This window comes from Callorhinchus milii, unplaced genomic scaffold (genome assembly GCF_018977255.1).
Source record: "Callorhinchus milii isolate IMCB2004 unplaced genomic scaffold, IMCB_Cmil_1.0 Scaffold21, whole genome shotgun sequence".
In the NCBI taxonomy this organism is placed as follows: Eukaryota; Metazoa; Chordata; class Chondrichthyes; order Chimaeriformes; family Callorhinchidae; genus Callorhinchus; species Callorhinchus milii.
Window position 1 is genome coordinate 3,592,116 of NW_024704762.1, and position 17,040 is coordinate 3,609,155.

The window sequence follows — 17,040 nt, forward strand, 5'->3', positions numbered from 1 at the left end:
AATACACTTGTGTGTTGGCAAGTGTCAATTTAATCTCTTTGCTGTACGACTGTGTTCGTTTAATTTTACCCCTTCTCCCTTGAAGGCTAGGCTTGAGATCCATGGTTGCCAACATGACTCCAATATCCTAATAATTATTATAATAAACCTTCCGGGGCGCTACCCCACGTGAAGAGCACTATATAAATGCAAGTTCTCGTTGTAATAATCCTTGCATTTGATATAGCGCCTTATCATATCTTCGAGATGTATCAAAGCACTTCACAGAATATCCTATAAAGATTGTACAAGGTACCTCCCACCCTATCATTTATGGGACTGGCCTTAACATCTGGTGTCAGAGCAACACTGAGGGTCCAGAAAAGCAGGAAAACTAGACAGAAACAATGTTAAAACTAAAGCATGTACTGGATATTCTGCTAAACCTGATCTAATATGCACAAATGTAGTTCTGCCAAAGGCTGAAAGCTGAGTAGCTATTGGCTCAGGATAAACATATTCAGGTTTAAAAAAAATCAACATTTCCCAATAAAGGATTTCAATTCAATTTCTATTTCCAATTCGAGGTCGTTGATCTTAGTGGCCATATAATTGGCCTCAGTGCTGCTGCATTTAGCCTCAGCACAGCCAATGTTCCATCTCCCAACTGTTATGCAGTGGGTAATGTCAGGCGAGGACATAATCTGGTTTGGTTACAAAAAGAAAGGAAAATGGTGGGGAAAAATTGGCAAGAAGACATACCTATAGAAAAAATGACCACAAAAAAACAGCAATGTTGCAAAATTCCAACTGGTTCACTCACATCATTCAGGGATGGAAACAAGCCATTCTGACCTGGTCTGATCTACATTTGACTACTGTACCACATTACATGGTTGACTCTTTAAAGTCCTCTGAAATGGCTGAGAAAGCCACTCAGTCAAGGCAACCAGGAGTAATAATAATCCTTGTATTTGATATAGCGCCTTATGACGTCTCAAAGTACTTCACAGAATATACTGTAAGTGTATTGACTGTATATTTTGGAAGCAAAATGGAATAAACAATAATGCCCTACCAGGTCACCCACATCCCAAAATGAGTTTAAAAAAAGACATTAAGAATAATTCCTTGTGGTGCTTTACGACCATCTAATATTCTCTCTGCTGAAGACCTTTCTTTTCGACCGCACCTTTGGTCACTTTCCCCGCCCTCCCCCTGGCTCGGTCCCAGGATCCGAAACTGTAAAGCGCTCTGAGACGGCATCCGGCGTGGAGGGCACTATATAAATCCAAGTTGTTGTTGTTGGTCTATGCTTCCCATTAAGGCACAATGTGCACTCAATAACAAAAACAATTAATTGCCAATGAGAAAGTTTAAAACCTCAAGCCAATGGAAAAAACGTGCGTGGTAAGAATTTCAAAAAAAAATTAAGTGATAGAGGAACAGCTCACCATATTCCAGTAGCACAACACAGCCACTCTGGGCTGAAAAACAATGCTTTCAGCAGCAGTTAGAAACTTGTTTGAGCTATACTGAAAGCCACAAATGCTCTGAATGGCAAGTTCAACAACAGGTAGCGTTAACAACTCGAAGATGTATGTGGAAATTCCCTTCTCTGCTGAAAATTTTTAAGAATAAGACCGTTTCCACTATCTCTGCCTTGATACACACACCACCAGTTCAGGCATTTTTTTCTAACTGAACTCTTACAACCGTCAAACTATCAATGCAGGGAATCAAAACCACTATTTAATGGTCAGGGATGGGGTTTGTATGCAAATAATGCTAGATTTGTAAAATCTACTAAACTTCCAAGTAATAGCTGGAATGTGAAGCAAAGGCACTGGTGGAGGGTGGCAAATGGACAATACACCACTTGTGACTGCCATCTACATGAATGATCTGACCAATGCAGAAACCCATCCCCATGCTTCTGAGTATGTAAGGATTATTATTAAGAGTAACCAAACCAGACAGAATTCCACATATAGAGACATAGAAACAGGAGTAGGCTACTCAGCACCTTGAGCCTGTTCCGCCATTTTATAAGTTCATGGCTGATCTGTATCTCAAGTGCAGTTACCCGCCCTTGCCCCATATACCTTAATACCCTGACCTAACATATATCCATCTACCTCCATCTTGAAAATGTGAATGGATCCAGCATCCACAGGCTTTTAAGGGAGAGAGGTTTTGCACAACTTACACACAGAAGCTTCCCTGAGGCCAGAATGAAATGCCCATTCTCCCCAGAAGGACAAACCCTGCTATCGAATTTCAGAAAGTATTAAGTGTAGGTTAGTAAATCCCCACTTAGGAATCCCTGAGTTGGGGTACTGCTGGAGTTTAATCAACTAGAATTGGATCGCTATCCACTGAGAGCATTGGCTGGCAAGCTTTCTGCTGTTCATCCAGCGAAGACCACTAACTTTGGCTTGCAGGGTTAATTGGAGACGAGTGAGAAAAATCCCTGCTCCCAGTCCTGGTCCTCCCATCCAAATCCTGCTGATGAGCCAAGCTGGCTGGTCTGTCAGCAGCAGATCACTGAAGTCTTCCGCATTTGCCTGCGTCAAGAACCAGACACTAAAACTGCCACAGAAGACTGAATGGATTCTGACATTCCATTGCCAAGAATTTCAATCACCTTGAAGTCAGGTCGGCTACAAGAAGACCCCACTTCCCTCTCCCCAAGAATAATAGAATAGGAAAACGAGGGAAGAAATATACACAGAAAAGACAGAATTTTCATTCTTGATCACTATTATGTGACCTTCTGCTCAAAATGTACATACAGATATAATCAACACAGATTTGCGTTCAGCTAAGATAATGATAATAATAAGAATCCTTGGTTTTGGCATAGCGCCTTATCACATTGTTGACAAGTTTCAAAACGCTTCACAGAATATATTGTAAAGTAGATTGACTGTGTATTTTGAGGGAGAAAAGTGGCAGCCAATTGTGCACAGCAGTATCCCACAAACAGTGATGGATTGAGTGACCACATTTTGGGGGGATGAACTAGAAATACATTGGATCGAATATTGCATTAACTCTCATGTCCACACTTGTATGAAGAATAATCACGTCAAAGCCAGTGGACCGCTATCTCCCATTAAATTGTACATTCGCTGAAGTAATTACCTCCAGGAGAGACGAAGTACAGTTAAGCCAGTTTTCATTTATGTTACCAAGTCTCCTCATGTCAAAGAGCGTAATTCATGATAATTCACAGATGGGATTTTAAAAGCTAATCATAAATGACCAAGGTCTAATTTATGATTTTTGCAAAACAGCCAAATTCAATTTCTGAAAATGTGTAAAAAAAAATCACCAACACAAATTAGCTGCAAATCATTTTGACTGGTTTGGGAATCACAATTAGTCATTTTTCAAATCCCACAAATTGGGCAGCTTTTGATAATCGCAAATTAACACTCTGAATCCAGTTTGCAAAATATCGAGAATCAGACCTGATTATCTGAACCAGAGGCAGCAGAGGCAACTTCCATCTTCTGCAATCCTATAACACGACACTAGGAGGTACGCAAGAGCAGTTTAGGTGATATTCTCAATTCTTACCTCCCAATAGAGAACTAATAGGTCCCAACTCCGGGTTCAAAGAATCCCAAATATACTCTGCCACTGCAAGGTTACTTGCCACTGAATTTATTCTTGGACAGTGAAAGAGACAGACCCGTTAAACATCTGGAGTAATTGCAGCCTTTTAACCATTAAAAGTCCTGCAAAATCTTTCAGAGTGAAAGAAGATCAACCTGAACGCACGCAATAATGTCATCCTTTCAAAACGTGGGCATCTTTATTCAACTGAACATGAAATTCAGGCTATTTGGCAGGAGTGCAACTGGAATGAAATACTCTCAAAGGCCTGATCCCATCCACTCAGCTTAAGTAAAAAAAGACTGGCAACTAAGAGCACAATAAACGGCTACTCAGTCCACGATGTCACTCCTCCACGTAGCATGAGCAATCTAGCTTATTATGAAGTAACACCCACACATCCCATTTATCCTCCCGATGAAAATGTTGTAGATACACTCCAAATCAAGCAAAATGATGCAAAAATCAAGCGGGGGCGGAGGGGGGAGACGTGAGAATAAACTTGAGGGAGGGAATCGCAGAGATTAAAGGAACGATGTCTGAAAGCTCGGCCACAAGCACCGGGTGGAACCTGGAAAGGTTGGGGGTGATGGGCATGCAGAGCTCAATGTGAGGATAAAGGCTAGGGAGTTCCAAATGGACTGGATCTTATAATAATAATTATTGCATTTGATATAGCGCCTTACCATGTCTTCCCCCAGAGGATCGAATTCAAGATCCTCACCCTCACCTACAAGGCCATTCACGGCCTCGCTCCCTCCTACCTCTCCGACCTACTATCCCCCTACCTACCCACCCTTACCCTCCGTTCCTCTGGCTCCGGTCTGCTCCACATCCCCCGCCCCAACCGCCCTACTATCGGTGGCCGGGCCTTCAGCCTCTCAGCCCCGAGGCTCTAGAACTCTATCCCCCAGTGCCTTCGCCGCCTCCTCCCTTTCCTCCTTCAAGGCCGGTCTCAAGACCTTTCTCTTTGACCGTGCCTTCAGCTCCCCTCTCGACTCTCTACCCCCTCCTCGCTCCCTCCCTTCCCTCACCCCTGACCATTTCCCCCCAATGCTCGGGTCCTGACCCAACTGTACAGCGCCTTGGGACGTCCTCCCGACGTGAAAGGCGCTCAATAAATGGAATCTTGTTGTTGTTGTTGTTGTAGACGTCTCAAAGCACTTCACTGAATCTACTGTATGGTGATACTGACTGAATGTTTTGTGGGTGAAACACGGCAGCCAAATGCATAAAGCAGTGTCCCACAAAAAACTGCCCCAATTTCTTTTAAAGGAATTATTATTCCCGTAATATCGATCCGCCAATTGACTAACAACCGGGTTCCTGCTAGGTAAACAGGCGTGTGGATGGAGTAAGGAAACTTGCCCAACTTTTCGCCCTACCGGGAATTGAACCCAGATCCTCTCATTTGCAAGGCAAGTGCTCTGGATCTTACAGAGAGGCGATCTAGGAAGACAGGAGAAGAGAGAGTTTGAGAAGCCAAGTTTGGGGGCAACAAAACCATGAATAAGGATTTTAGAGTAGTAGTAGCAATAAAGGCAGCCAATATTCCAGAGGTGGAGAATCTTAGTTAGGAACAAATATAACGGGTTTAAAGGAATCCATGGATATTCTTCAAGGCAAATAGTTCTCAAACTACTATTGTTGCAGACCTAAAAATCAGTCACTTAGCTGAGATAGTGATAGACTGTTGTCACAAACATATCCTAGCATTTGTCAGCATCAACATGAGAAAGAGGGAAATGTATGTGTGTGGAACAAACATCACCAATTTGTAACTTATCAATTAGGTTTGAGGTGTTGTGGACAAATCTTGCTGAGTCAGAATTCTCATTCACTAAAACCATCTCTTTCCATTTTATCCCTTAGGACTAAAGTTGCTAATACTTATAATTTATCTAGCTTTCAGGTGTCTTTCCCTTGCCTTCCAAGGCATGGACAGAACCTCAATGAAGCAAGCAGCATGTTGCTTCCATAAGAATTTTACCCAGTTTCAGTTTTCACATCTCTTCAGGAGGGAACAAACCTTACAAAGTAAGGCTAGCCTTTGCAGAACTTCCCTATACATACTAGATTTTAGCTTGCCTCAGAAGGCAGCAGTTTAACCTCTGGATCAAAAGATTGGTTGTTGAAACCTCACACGAAGTCTTGAGATTTCAGTCTAGATTCAGTAATAGTGGGAGAGCCTGGATTGTTGAATATGAAATCCTTCAGATAAAACTGCCTGTTCAGGTAAATGTTAAACATCTTATGGATCTTATGGATCTATTCCAAAAGAGTTTCGCCCTGTAACCTCCAGATTAATTGGTCATTCACTTCAAAGTGTTGGCCAAGTACAAATTTCCTTATGCATTTGCTTACAATAACAGTCACTACATTTGGTAGTAACGACTGTAAAGCATAGAAACCCAGGAATAAAATTGGTTCAACCATAAGCAACACAAGATCAGCTGCATCTTTGATGTAAGTCAATCTGGTTCAGTTGGTAGCACTCTCGCCTCTAAGTTTGTGGGTTCACACCACACATCGGAACTTTCAGCCAACAGTCCAGGCTGACACTCCAATGCAGTGCTTGGGGTGCGCTGCGTTGCTATACGTGTCATCCTTTGGATGAAATATTAAACAGAGGTGTTGTCTGCCTGTTCAGGTAGACATTAACAATCCCATGGCACTTCTCGAAAAAAGGGAATAGCTCTAAACAGAGCATCAACATGGGCTTCAACTTCAATCTACCATCAAATCTCCTGATGTGTAATACAATTCACCTGAATCTCACACAGATTACATTAGCACAAGACTTTGTATGAAGTGTGAATTTAATGTGCAAACAAGTTAAAAATGTGATACAAATCCACTAAATCAACCACAATGCCATGGCTAAAGGCACAAATTAATTGCTTGTGAATTTTACTGGTGCTAGCCAGTAAGAACATAATATTCCCACAGAAAAAACTATTAATATTTACCATATAGGACCAACAGTCACAAACCTATATGATTCAGCTGAAGGTCAAGGTGTGGCTGAACATCAGTGGACCACAAAGCTCAATTACTGTCTTCAACTTATTTGTAAGGTTCCAAGAATGGAGAGTCCTATTATGTTACAGTTCCATAAATGCTGGTATATCTACGGTACCTAGACTGAATGCTAGCTTCAGCAGACTACTGAACTCATCTGTCCCCACTCAACACTTCCAGCAGTGGTTAACAATCGAGAGGGGAACCTCGTCCAACCTTTCCCTTCTCTGATCTAATGACACGAAAGCCAACGACTGCACTTTACTGACAACCTGGTAGAAACACCACAACCTATATACTTTATATTTTACTTTATTATACCAAATACAAAGTTACTGTACAGAATAACAACAACAACTTGGATTCATATAACGCCCTCCACGCCGGACGGCGTCTCAGAGCGCTTCACAGTAACGGTTCCTGGGACCGAGCCCGGGGGAGGGGGNCGAAGGTGACCAAAGGCCAGGTGGACATTAAAGAATATTTGAAAATAGAAGGCAGTTTCACCCAATGTCCTGGCGGACAATAAACTATAGTTGTTTACTTCATGCCTGTTTGTAGGACATTGCTGTGTGCAAGTTGGCTGCCGTATTTGCCTAGAAAATAGTGATTATGTACTACAGCACATCCTGCAACGTGTTTTGAGATGCCCAACGTGAAAGGGCTCTATATCAAATATAAGTATTATTACAACTATTACTCACTCTCCCTTACTGGATACAAACAAACATTTTACATTACTATCAAATGCCACCCGATATGTATCTAGATCTTCGGTGTGTCGAGAGACAGCAAATTTGGTATTTGATTCTGAATTCCACATTAAACACAACAATTGGAGGTGGGTTTATTTGAAATTTTATTCTAAAATAAGTTTCCGAGAGGGAAGCAAAGCACTACAGAGCACACAGCCTCGAGATAATATTTTTTAAAAATAGGATATTTATTAAAGAGTAACTGAAATGGTTGCTTCCCTCTTGGAAACTCATTTTAGACTCATAAAAAAATGTAATTATTCAAGGCTACATACAGTATAATTTCACCTAGTACCTGTCTGTATGTGCATGTTCGTGCAGCCACCTGGGTTAAATTTAAAACATCTGTCTTAGTTACAGTTACAACTGGTTGCACTCTAGTACACCACCTAATAAAAGCTTTAAACTGCACCTTGTAAGTGCACTTTAAACTAGCATTGCAAGCAATTCAATGTTCTTTTGTGCAGCCCAACAAGGTTTACAATATCAACATTGGACACGGAACAATTTTAATGAGCACTGCCATGGACAACAATAATGCATCAAATTTCTTGAGGATTTGCACTCTTCAAAACACTTTTTGCAACTAGCTTTTTGTTTAGCAGAGATACAACAACTTGATTGCATTTATAGAGCGCTTTTCACGTCGGGAGGTCGGCCCAAGGCGCTGGACAGTTGGACCCGAGCAGGGGGGAAATGGTAAGGGTGAGGGGAGGGAAGGGAGGGAGCGAGGAGGGGTAGAGAGTCGAGAGGGGAGCTGAACACACGGTAAAAGAGAAAGGTCTCGAGACCGGCCTTGAAGGAGGAGAGGGAGGAAGCAAGGCAAAGGCACTGGGGGATGGAGTTCCAGAGCCTAAGGGCTGAGAGGCTAAAAGCCCGGCCACCGATGGTAGGGCGGTTGGGGCGGGGGATGTGGAGCAGACCGGAGCCAGGGCAACGGAGGGTACGGGCAGGTAGGTAGGGGGATAGTAGGTTGGAGAGGTAGGAGGGAGCGAGGCCGTGAATGGCCTTGTAGGTGAGGATGAGGATCTTGAAATCAATCCTCTGGGGGATGGGGAGCCAGTGGAGGCGAGCGAGGGTGGGTGTGATGTGGTCGCGGTGTCTGGTGCGGGACAGTACACGAGCTGCAGAGTTCTGAATGACCTGCAGTGTGGAGGGAGGTGCCGGGAAGGCCGGCGAGGAGAGATTTCCCATAGTCCAGCCTTGAGGTGATAAAAGCGTGGACCAGGGTTTCAGCAGCGTGAGGGGTGAGGTAGTGCCGTAGTCTGGCGATGTTCCGGAGGTGGTGGAAGGCGGTGCCAGTTGTGGCGCGGATATGAGGGAGAAAGGACAGCTCAGGGTCGAACAGAACCCCGAGGTTCCTGACTGGCTTTGAGAGGTGGAGAGTGCAGCCTTGGATGCTGATGGTGTCAGCGCCTGAGGTGCGGAGGCGCTGACGTGAGCCAATCAGGAGGGCCTCAGTTTTGCGCACGTTGAGCTGAAGAAAGTTGTCTCTCGTCCAGGACTCGATGTCGGACAGGCAGCTGTCAGGACATCGGGGTCGTGGAGTTGAGGGTAGAGGAGGAAAGGTAGAGTTGGGTGTCATCCGCATACATGTGGCTGTTAACCCCATGTCTGCGGATGATGTCACCACAGGGGGAGCATATAGAGGGGGAAGAGGAGGGGACCGAGGACAGAGCCCTGAGGGACACCGCACGAGACAGTGCGGGGGTGGAGGAGAAGCCGTTTGTAGAGACAAAATGAAGACGGTGGGAGAGGTAGGACCTAAACCACTCAAGGACAGGGCCTTGAAGGTTGAGGTCGGAGGACAAACGGTGGAGGAGGAGGAGTCCTGTAGCTCAGTGGTTAGATTCACTCGTTTTGCAAGCGAGAGACCTGAGTTCAATTCCAGGCAGAGGGCGAAACCTTGGGCAAGTTTCCTTACTCCACACAGAGCCTAATAATAATCCCTCCAAAACCAAAACAATAATAAATTGGTCATTTTCAATCTACGACTCTTTGTGGGACATTGCTGTGCGCAATTGGCTGCCGCGTTCGCCCACAAATATACAGTCAATTCACTTTAAGGTGTGTTCTGTGAAGCGCTTTGGGATGTCCTCCCGACTTGAAAAGCGCTATATCAAATGCAAGGATTATTATTATTATTATTATAGAGTGGTCGATCGTATCGAATGCGGCCGATAGGTCGAGGAGGACGAGGAGGCAGAGGGAGTCCTGGTCGCAGATGGTCAAGATGTCGTTAGTGACCTTGACCAGGGCGGTTTCCGTGGTATGGGCAGCACGGAAACCTGACTGGAGGGGTTCAAAAAGTGAGTGGGTGGAGAGGAAAGAGCGCAGCTGGGAGACGACAAACTCTTTCGAGAACTTAAGAACATAAGAATTGCCAGACAAAAGAAGACCCAGGGCCATTCGGTTTGCCTTCCACAATCCTGGCAATCGCATACGCGCATCATGTCCTAAAATATATAATAATAATCATTTGATATCACGCCTTTGAGACGTCTCAAACCACTTCACAGAATATAATGTAAAGTGAATTGACTGTATATTTTGTGGACGAAACGCAGTAGCCAATTGGCCATAGCAACTATATACTGCAATATTATTTCCTAAAAGAAATCTATCTAATTTGCTTTTGAAAGAATTTACACTTTCTGCTTCCACTGTCTTCTCAGGGAGCCAGTTTCATACGTTTACTTCTCGCTCACTGAAAGTGTTTCCACAAATTTGTTTTGAATTTATTGTTTTTATTTATTTTATAATATAATAATCTGCACTTGATATAGCACTGTTCACGTCTTCGAGACGTCTCAAAGCGCTGCACAGAATATACCTTGAAGTGAATTGTATATTTGTGGGCGAAAAACTCGGCAGCCAATTGCGCACAGCAGTGTCCCACAAACAGTTGTGGATTGAGTATTTATTATATTTATTTAAAAAATTCTAAATTTTGTTTTGAACAGATCGGGGCTAAGTAAATGTTTGCAACCCTTATGGGAGCAATGAGGGTGAGGAAATATCATGGAAATTTCATCGAGCAGTCACAAGAATTGGTGCAGTAAAGTAACTCTAAATTTGCAAATTGTAACTCCTAGGGAAGAACAAGAAAAAGGAAGAACAAACACATTATCACATTGAATACCTCTGCACGCTTTCTGTCTACCCCTTTATACATCAAAAACTGGAAAGGAAACAAAGGAAAATGTATTGTTAAACTCTGGTACAAAAGCTTCATTAGTTCAAATTTAAAATAAAAGTGGTTGCAGTCTCAAGTGGAGACTGTTTGACTCGGTTGGTGACAATCTCATGTCTGGGTCAGAAGACTGTGGCTTCAAGCCCACAATAGAAATTGGTCTAATTATCTAAGAGTCAACATAGTATTGGGGAAGGGGCTAAAAAGTAACTTATTGTATAAAATGTGTTAAAACTCAGTATCAAAAGAATTATAATAAGTAAATATGCATTGAAATTAACAGTCAGGATACAAGGTGGAATTATAAACAAACAAAACGATAACTACTAAACTTTATGATAAAGCTCATCAGCGGTTTGTGAAACCGTAACAGGATTAAATCAAGTCTGTGGTAAAAAAAACTGTGGCACCAAATAATTTACATCAATACTGAGTTTCCATCCAGGTGTGTTATAGAAGGTCATATACTGCGTAGATACAGTAAAACACTTTAAAATGCACATGCCACGACTCCACCTTGCCCATCTGATACCATCGGAAGATCTTCCTCTTTGACTATCTATATCTGCAGTCACAATCTCTCTCTCCCAACTCGGTATCAAGTTCCACCACTGTTAAGCATTCCAAGATTCTACCTCCACGACACTATATATACAGAAGTTGTTGTTGTTGAGCAACTCACAGAAAGTGACGTCAGCTGCAACTTGACAACCAGAAGTTGGACATTTTTTAACATTGGAATCCAGCTCACTGGCACCGGAGACTAGGTTATAGAGCTTCGGAGTAGCGCAGGTCCACAAGAGCATTGCCAACGGACCTTCACTAACCGGAGGGGACGGGGGTCGGCATTCTGTTTATTCTGTTGGCATGGTAAAAGATTGCACTGAGTCATCCAACTGGGAAAAGTAAGTGTTTAAATAAATCAAAATTGCATGAAACAAAATCTTGTTTCTCTCTGTATCGGAAGAAGAACTAATTGGACCTTGAGTTCTTTAGCAGGAACAGATAAGATGAGACACATATAGTACTAGCACAAATGAACCAGGCTGGGTTTGACCCAATGACCTAGAAACATCAGTGTAATTTAGAAAAATAAAAACAGAGCATAAGAAGAGATCTTAAACAATTACACTATATCAACTACTGTACAGCACCAGTAAATAATCAATGTCAAATGCTGTGTTTGTTTATACCTCAAGATCAAATAGGGAGTGTCCCTGCAGAATACAAGGCTAGAGCAATAGTTGATAAATATTTGTGAACAAGTCAGGCAAACAATAACAAATAATGTGGAAGTAATTTTATCTTTTGGCAGATGAACTCAGATATTGAAAGTAAAGGATCAACCATGAGAAACAGTGTGAAAGTCATGGAAATCGCCAAGAACATCGCACCAAAGTTTCAGTTTCAGTACTACTAATAATAATCCTTGCATTTCATATAGCGCCCTATCACGGAGCAAAGCAATTCAGAATATACAGTAAAGTGAATTGACTGTATATTTTGTGGGCAAAATGTGGCAGGGTACAGGGTATGAATAAATCTTACAAACCTACACTGTCGGATATGTGACATTATAGCCAGTCAAATTTAAAACATTTCAAAATAAAAAAATAAAAACAAAAAGTAAACCAATTAAACTTCAGTCTGCATTTTCTCTTAAATCTCCATGCATTTTATCAATACCCTTCTCCAAGCTAACCCTGTGATTTTGAATTTTGAATTAATGGTTTAGCAATTCTCTTTAGAAAACACATTGCATTTCTCTAACTCTGATGAATTGATCTATAACTTATTTTAACAGGAGCTGGTTGGTGGCAACTGACTGTGAACTTATTACTGTAAACAAGGTTCACCCTCTCTTTATTACAGGTACCAGGAATATAATTACTGTAACATCACCAATGAATGAATCAAGTTCAGCTCTATAATATTTTTTTAAATACATGTGGTCATAACCTACCTTTTTTCACAAATAGATTAGCTGAACTAAAATGATAATTTGGAAGTCTAACATTTTACAGTGATCCAGATATTGTTTTAAGCAGTTACCTCATATAAAATGTAAAAGCGACACACCTAGCAAAACATTAATTTTATTTCAGTAAGAGTATTAAACAAGCAATGTTTTCTCACATCAGTTGCCACCTCTTCAAATCCTAGTGTCCAAATTACTAATTCTGCCAACTCTTAATGACTGATCATTTGTGACTGGTACAGAGTACTGTTTGAAAATCTTTCCAATCATTGTAGAGCTGCTGAAACAGCTTCAGTGCCTAATGTTCCATTCTCCAAATCAGAACCAGCACAGAAGTAGGCCAATTCTGCCCATTATATCTGCGCTGGCTTTCTGATAAAGCTATCCATTTCATCTGTGGTGGCCAACATTTTTGGTTGTCCAAAAGATAAATAAATAAATAAATAAATATATAAGTGTTCTTGAATGAATATTTCTTGATTTATGCCAACCTGGAAACACACTACCAATCAAAACACAGGTTTATCTGAACTATTGCAAATGTTCGGGGGGAGGGAGGTTCTTGACAGTCCCACAGGCCATCTCTATATACATATCTCTCTCTCTCTCTATATATATATTTGTATACCTCAACCACAGTACCAGATAAGACACTGCACAACAAACAATCCTTATGTTGATATAAATCAGGAGGAGAGCTGTACTGATGCATTACTAGCTCTGCATTTTTCGATGGATAGGCGACATTTACTATCTAAAGATTAGGTTTGCTAGCCAACCAATCACAATAACACACAAGCGGCCATTTGTAATTGAGAGCATTTTCACAAAGAGCACAAGAGGGAGGGAGAAGGATAGTGCAACATTTGTACTGTACAGTCTCTGCACCAATCAGAAGCAACAGATAAGATAGATTAATCCTGATAAAGCAAATAAATACAAAGTTAAACCTTTAGGTCCACCGCCATTCCCAACACGGACCCCAATTTCCACTTAAAGATAGATTCCCTTTTTATTTTGCACATCGTATTGCAGAGTGGCTCCAGACAGAATTTTATGAAGAAATCCCAAACACTGACAATATCATTCCACTTGGCCCACCTAGAATTAGGCACCTTGTTGAACATTTACCCAGTAATCTCATAAATATACTAAATTCAAGATTGGATGCTCTACAAGGAACACAAACTGCTGTCAGTCAGCAGCTTGTGTTCTTAGTAGCTCACAAGTCAGATCAATCATTGAACATTGACGTCTTCACTGTTCTTATCAAAATTAGGAATCTAGTGTTAATCTCTAGCCTTCAGTGACCTACATCCAATATTTGGATTCTTGGTATCTACATTTTTATAACTCTACATCTTCATGTCATAATATCCACTATTCTCTTTCCCACCCTTACTCATTTTGAGCTACTGCATGACTCCAAACTGTAACGTAAACACAGGACTGCAAAGAGATCCTTCGAGGGTAAAGTAAATCAAGAAAATTAAACTTGCCCTCCACCCCAAAAAAAAATTGGACAGCATTGTATGTCACAGATAACGGTCCCTGGTATACTGAATTACTTAATTGGGAAGATAAAAAGAGAAGATAAGATTTATTCCTGCCTAATGAATAATCAGCAATTGGTTATGGAATTTCGCCGACACAGGTTGACAGCTGACCTTTTCATAGAGGAGCAATCACTTTAATGATAATTTTTGCATTTAATGTAGCACCTGTAACATTGAAACGTCTCAAAGCACTTCACAGGGAGTTGCAGTCAAATGTAGTGAGAATAGGAAACACAGTAGCCAATGACATGACAAAGTCCCATAAAACAGCCATAAAGTAAGTGAATGACTGATTTATCTGGAGGTTGTTGGCCAGGACACCAGGAGAAACTTGCTTCTCTCCTCCAATATTGCTATGGGACCATTAACATTTACCCGAAGAGACAGGGAGGAATTAGATCTCATCCAAAGGATGGTACTTTTATCAATTTAACACTCCTCCCCCGTGCCAGCCTTGACCCGGAATTCAAAATTCTGTCTCATTGTGGGTCTTAAATATAGACAGGTTTGAATGTCCTTTATTTTCTCCTGATCCCAAACCCCTGACTGTCCAATACCTTGGGATGTCCTCTAGACGTGAAAGGCACAATACAAATCTAATTTGCGGCTGTTGTTTTGCAAATCAAAATTGAAACCAATCTCCTATTTGTTCCATCCCCAACAAAACAGTGCTATTTAATCTGATACCAAGTGAATTGAATCACACATATTGGGGGGTGTTCAAAGTTAATAACTGGGGGTCACTGCTGTGTCGGATGGGATGGAGGAGAGGAGCTCCATTATGACCCCCTGGAGCCCAGCAATGAGTGGTTTTAAGGTGACAGGGAGGGCGGAAAGGGTGACGGGGGGCAGGGGTGACAAGGAGGGGGGAAAGGAGGGGATGACAGGGAGGGGGGAAACAGGGGGGGGAAGGAGGGGACAGGGAGGGGGAACGAGGGAGGGGAGGGGGGAACGAGGGAGGGGGAACGAGGGAGGGGGAACGAGGGAGGGGAAAGGGGGGTGACAGGGAGGGGTGAAGGGGGGTGACAGGGAGGGGGAAAGAGGGGTGACAGGGAGGGGAAGGGGGTGACGGGGAGGGGGGAAGGGGGTGACGGAGAGGGGGAAGGGGGGTGACAGGGAGGGGGAAAGGGGGGTGACAGGGAGGGGTGAAGGGGGGTGACAGGGAGGGGTGAAGGGGGGTGACAGGGAGGGGTGAAGGGGGGTGACAGGGAGGGGTGAAGGGGGGTGACAGGGAGGGGTGAAGGGGGTGACAGGGAGGGGTGAAGGGGGGTGACAGGGAGGGGTGAAGGGGGGTGACAGGGAGGGGTGAAGGGGGTGACAGGGAGGGGGAAGGGGGGTGACAGGGAGGGGGGAAGGGGGTGACAGGGAGTGGGGAAGGGTGGGTGACAGGGAGGGGGAAGGGTGGGTGACGGGAGGGGGAAGGGGGTGACGGGGAGGGGGAAGGGGGGTGACGGGGGGGGGGATGACGGGGAGGGGGGAAGGGGGTGACGGGGGGGAGGGGGCTTGTGGCTGACTGCCCCGCTTAGTGGGGGGGGGGGTCGCTCTCTCTCTCCTTCTCTAGGCCTGAGCCTCCATGAGACCATTTCAAACCCCTGAACACACACATACACACACACACACACACACAATTCGACCGCCGGTACCTTCCCACATCGCCATCGCCGAGAGAGAGAGAGAGAGAGAGAGAGAGAGGGAGGGGAGGGTGAGAGGGGGGGTGAGGGGGAGATGAAGAGAAGGGGAAACCTTACTCACCGCGGCGCCGCCACCTCAAGCCTCGCGTCTCCCCACCTTTTTCGACGGAGAACTGAACGTCGCTCAAAGACAGACAAATAAAATAAAAGCCAAAGAGCGAAAGAGAGAGAGAGAGAGAGAGAGAGAAAATACGCCGAAGCACCGAACATTAAACAGAAAGCTGCTCCCCCTCCCCCTCCCCCATCGCCCCCCTCTCTCCTCACACACCGGCCAACCTAACCTCAACCCCGGCCGCGCCGAATACCCGCCTCCTCCCACCACCAGCACCATCGGCCTCCGTGATTGGCTCTCCCTCTTGATTGACAAGCGCCCCCGAGGCAGATCGACCCGGTGATTGGACCACCGCTCACCGTCCCGCCCTCTCTTCCGGCGCTAAGTTTGGTTGTCGCGCGCCGGGAGGGGGGTGACGTGAGAAGAACAACCGCCGCCGCGCGATGACGCCGCCGCCGCCGCGCGCGCGCGCCCGCAAGTAGTGCCCAATCCCCCCCCCCCCGCTTCAACACAGTCGGGCCGCCCACCCGCAGACGAAATGCAACCGACCGCACCTCGTGCATTAAAAAGGGGAAACCGGGCCCCGGGCGCGGACCCCCCCCCCACTGCTGTTTGGTTTGGCCGTCCGGCCCTCGGTGAGCGGCTCCCGTATCGTTCCGCCGAAGTGAGGTGAGAGCCGACCCCCCCCCCCACCCCATCACTCCCCCACATCACTCCACCCCCCCCAACCCCATCACTCCCCCACATCACTCCACACCCCCAACCCCATCACTCCCCCACATCACTCCACACCCCCCCCAACCCCATCACTCCCCACATCACTCCACACCCCCCCAACCCCATCACTCCCCACATCACTCCACACCCCCCCACCCCATCACTCCCCCCACCCCACCCCATCACTCCCCCACATCACTCCACACCCCCCCCAACCCCATCACTCCCCCACATCACTCCACATCCCCCCAACCCCATCACTCCCCCACATCACTCCACCCCCCCACCCCATCACTCCACCACATCATTCCACCCCAACACTCCCCCACATCACTCCCCCCCCCCCCCCACCACACACACCTGTAGTGATGGGTGGAGCTGTGCTCAGGCTGTTACTTCGGAAGCTCTGGGTGGTCCCTCCCGCTGTGTGGGATTGGGCATCAAGATCACTCTTCATCATCGTCATCATCATCG

General features: G+C 44.7%; 1 protein-coding gene across 1 annotated transcript in view; it reads right to left on the bottom strand.

The window, feature by feature from the left end:
• Nucleotides 1-16,044, bottom strand: part of LOC103183550 (lysine (K)-specific demethylase 4B) — an 81,620-nt gene extending 65,576 nt beyond the window's left edge. Inside the window, exon 1 of the mRNA XM_042342710.1 lies at nt 15,859-16,044. The gene's annotated coding sequence lies outside the window, so the exon portion shown is untranslated. The remainder of the gene's footprint in view (nt 1-15,858) is intronic.
• Nucleotides 16,045-17,040: the final 996 nt, after the last annotated feature.